We start from the raw sequence: 4,838 nt of genomic DNA on the forward strand, positions 1-4,838 counted from the left end.
ACTAATAACCTCTCTCACAAGCGAGATATGATCAAACCCCATGGGTGTCGATTCATTACAATCACATAGTGATGTGAACTAGATTATTGACTCTAGTGCAAGTGGGAGACTGTTGGAAATAGGCCCTAGAGGCAATAATAAAATGGTTATTATTGTATTTCCTTGTTCATGATAATTGTCTATTATTCATGCTATAATTGTATTGACCGGAAACCGCAATACATGTGTGAATACATAGACCACAACATGTCCCTAGTGAGCCTCTAGTTGACTAGCTCGTTGATCAATAGATGGTCATGGTTTCCTGACCATGGACGTTGGATGTCATTGATAACGGGATCACATCATTAGGAGAATGATGTGATGGACAAGACCCAATCCTAAGCCTAGCACAAGATCGTAGTTCGTATGCTAAAGCTTTTCTAAATGTCAAGTATCTTTTCCTTAGACCATGAGATTGTGCAACTCCCGGATACCGTAGGAATGCTTTGGGTGTACCAAACATCACAACGTAACTGGGTGGCTATAAAGGTGCACTACGGGTATCTCCGAAAGTGTCTGTTGGGTTGGCACGAATCGAAACTGGGATTTGTCACTCCGTGTGACGGAGAGGTATCTCTAGGCCCACTCGGTAGGACATCATCATAATGTGCACAATGTTATCAAGGAGTTGATCACGGGATGATGTGTTACGGAATGAGTAAAGAGACTTGCCGGTAACGAGAATGAACAAGGTATCGGCATACCGAAGATCGAATCTCGGGCAAGTACTATACCGGTAGACAAAGGGAATTGTATACGGGATTGATTGAATCCTTGACATCGTGGTTCATTTGATGAGATCATCATGGAACATGTGGGAGCCAACATGGGTATCTAGATCCCGCTGTTGGTTATTGGACGGAGAGTTGTCTTAGTCATGTCTGCATGGTTCCCGAACCCGTAGGTCTACACACCTAAGGTTCGATGACGCTAGGGTTATAGGGAAGGTATATACGTGGTTACCGAATGTTGTTAGGAGTCCCGGATGAGATCCCGGACGTCACGAGGAGTCCCGGAATGGTCCGGAGGTGAAGATTGATATATTGGACGAAGGGTTTTGGAGTCCGGAAGTGTTCCGGAGGTACCGGGTGATGACCAGCATGACCGAAAGGTGTTTCAAGAGCCCCGACAAGTGTTGGGGGGGCTTCATGGGCCAAGGGGAGGGGGCAAACCAGCCCACTAAGGGGCTGTGCGCCCCCTCACCTATTCCCACGTGACCAGGGGGTTTGGGGCACCCCATCTTGGGTTCCCACCTCCTGGCTTGGGGGCCAAGTCACCCAAAGGGGAGATCCCATCTGCCTTGGCCGCCGCCCCCCTAGGGGAAACCCTAGGGTGCATCCCCCTCTCCCTTCCCCCTATATATAGTGGAGGTTTTGGGGCTGCCCAACACATGAGTCTCTCTCTCCCAAGGCGCAGCCCTACCTCTCTCCCTCCTCGTCTCTCGTAGTGCTTGGCGAAGCCCTGCTGGAGTACTGCGCTCCTCCACCACCACCACGCCGTCGTGCTGCTACTAGATGGAGTCTTCCCCAAGCTCTCCCTTTCTCCTTGATGGATCAAGGCATGGGAGCACCGGGCTGCATGTGTGTTGAACGCGGAGGCGCCGTTGTTCGGCGCTTAGATCAGAATCGACTGCGATCTGAATCGCCACGAGTACGACTACCTCATCCGCGTTCTTGCAACGCTTCCGCTTAGCAATCTTCAAGGGTATGAAGATGCACTCCCTCTCTCTCTCGTTGCTAGAATCTCCTAGATTGATCTTGGTGATACGTAGAAATTTTTTAAATTATTACTACATTCCCCAACAAATTTAGTTTGTCTCATACGCTTCATCTTTTTAATATGTTTCGTGAGAATGATGGAAAGGAAAATTATGCTCAAGTGCTAGAAGAAGAATTACATAGAATGCTTGGTACTAAATCTTTGAATGATGAGCATGATTGCAATGTTATTAGTATGAACTCCTTGAATATCCATAGTACTAATGATGATTGCTCTAGTCATGATGAAAATATCTCTTATAAGCATGTCAACTTTTGTGGAGTGCATGTTTGCATGAACACACCAAATAGACAAGATATATATTGCAAGAGGCATAAGCATTTAGAAACTAAATGGTTGCAAGAAAGGCTAAATGTGAGTGCTGAAAATTTAAATTTCCTTTGCCGTACTTGTGAACTATGCAATGAACGTGGTCATCTACATCTCCTGTGAAAATTATTCCATGATCGAATCGTGTCCAAAAATTGTGATGATTTGATTTCCCTTGCACATTACAATGAACTTAGTTTGTTTTTGGGTTACGAAGAATTGAAATGTTTAATGAAGGACCTTCCAGAATTTGCCCATGAGAAATTCCTTGATATTAATCTAGAGAAGATTTATATGTATTGTACGGTGAATTGCATTGAAAATCCTTATATTGCCAATTACCTAAAGAAAAGAAAGCAAATAGAAGATGAAAAGAACACTAATGAAAGGGAAGAGACTTCCCAACCTCCTCCTATTATTTCTTATGATGATTCAGGTAACGAGGAGGAGATTTCTATTCAACCAATCCCATCAATAAAGAAGGTTGAACCCACACATACTGTGAACAAGAAAAGGAAGAGAAGGGGCAGCAGAGGTAAAAAGGTATCCCTCCAAAATGATGTTTCTCCTACTACTCATTGTGATGATGATAATTGCTATACTATTGGTGCTATCCATACTATTGATGATGATTATGCTTATGATATGAAAAGGCCCAAGCTTGGGGAAGCTATGTTTGATGAGGATGAAATATTTGAGAATATATTTCCTGAAATTAATGTTTGTCCCAAGCTTGGGGATGCTATGTTTAATGAAGATGATATTTTTAGCATCCCAAGTTTTGATATGCAAAGTTGTTATGATGATAGCATGCCTTTTTATGATGATTATATTGATGAAAGTGGGTTTGGAAGAGTGTCAACTTTAGGTAGTAGTGATCCCTCTATTTTGGAGGATGTTGAATCTTATTGTGATGAATATGAAAGTGGATTTGGAAGAGTGTCAACTTTATTTAGTGATTCCACCATCTTGGGAGAGGTTTCAATCGATTATGATGAGAACGAAGTTGCTACTTATGATGATTATTGTGATGAAACTTATGCTATAAAAAGTAGTGATGATTATATTTATAAAACCTGTCATGATTATGATTACCCTTTTTCTGAACATTACTCTTTTAATGTGGAAACAATTTATAGTGTTCAAGTCTCTTATGATACTCCCACCATTCCGAATGAGAAGAAATTTGCTTATGTGGAGAGTAGTAAATTTTCTATGCTTGTAGATCATGAAAAGGATGCTTTAGGTGCTGGTTATATTGTTGAATTCATTCATGATGCTAATGAAAATTATTATGAGGGAGGAACATATGCTTGTGGGAATTGCAATAATATCAAGTTTCCTCCCTATGTGCTTAAAATTTTGAAGCTATGCTTGTTTTGCCATCCTATGCTAGTTGATTATTGTTCCCATAAGTTGTTTGCTCACAAAATACCTATGCATAGGAAGTGGGTTATACTTAAATGTGCTAATCATAAGCTTCATGATGCTCTCTTTATGTTTCAATTGTTATCCTTTATGTGAGCATCATTGCCATCATCATGCCTAGCTAGAAAGGCATCAAAGAAATGTGCTTGTTGGGAGACAACCCAATATTTACCCTTACTGTTTTTGTGTGTCCACATGATTATGATACTGTAGTAATCATATTTTATAGCTTTTGTTTCAATAACGAGCCAAGTAGAACCTTTGGGAAGACTTGGGTGAAGTCTTTATGATCTTGCTGTAAAAAACAGAAACTTTAGCGCTCACGACAATAGCTGCCATTTTTTACTGTAGAGTGCTTTTAGGTTGATTCTTTTTGCAGATGATTAATAGACAAATTCCTCAGTTCCAGCAATTTATATCAGAATTGTTTGAGTTCTAGAAGTATACGTTTGATACATATTACTACAGACTGTTCTGTTTTTGACAGATTCTGTTTTCATTGTGTTGTTTGCTTATTTTGATGAATCTATGAGTAGTATCGGAGGGTATGTACCATTGATAAGTTGGAATACAGTAGGTATTACACCAATATGAATTTAGAATGAGTTCATTACAGTACCTAAGTTGTGGATTTATTTTCTTATACTAACGGAGCTTACGAGTTTTGTTTTGAGTTTTGTGTGGTTGAAGTTTTCAAGTTTTTGGTAAAGATTCGATGGACTATGGAATAAGGAGTGGAAAGAGCCTAAGATTGGGGATGCCCAAGGAACCCCAAGGTAATATTCAAGGACAACCAAGCAACTAAGCTTGGGGATGCCCCGGAAGGCATCCCCTCTTTCGTCTTTGTTCATCGGTAACTTTACTTGGAGCTATATTTTTATTCGCCACATGATATGTGTTTTGCTTGGAGCGTCACTTTAGTTTGTTAGTATTTGCTTGATGATATTTAGATTAATGTTTTGCATCTTTAGTTTCAATAAAAAAGTCAAGGATAGCCTTTGCCATGCTTATTTTGCTAGTATACATGTTGCTGTTTGAAAACAAAAAGTTTACCGTTGTTGCAAAAATTCCCTAGAAAATTCAGAGAATGGTATAATGTTGAATCTTTTTGCATATTAAGATCTGATAAATTTTTTACAGTGGGAATTTTCTCTTATATTTGTTGGAGTTAGGGAAGTATTGATACTTTTGCATTCTTTACAGACTGTACTGTTTTGGCAGATTGCTGTTAGGTTTGCATTGTTTGCATATGCTTGCTTGTTTAATGATTCCATTTTAGA

This window comes from Triticum dicoccoides, chromosome 6B, assembly GCF_002162155.2.
Source record: "Triticum dicoccoides isolate Atlit2015 ecotype Zavitan chromosome 6B, WEW_v2.0, whole genome shotgun sequence".
Taxonomy (NCBI): Eukaryota; Viridiplantae; Streptophyta; class Magnoliopsida; order Poales; family Poaceae; genus Triticum; species Triticum dicoccoides.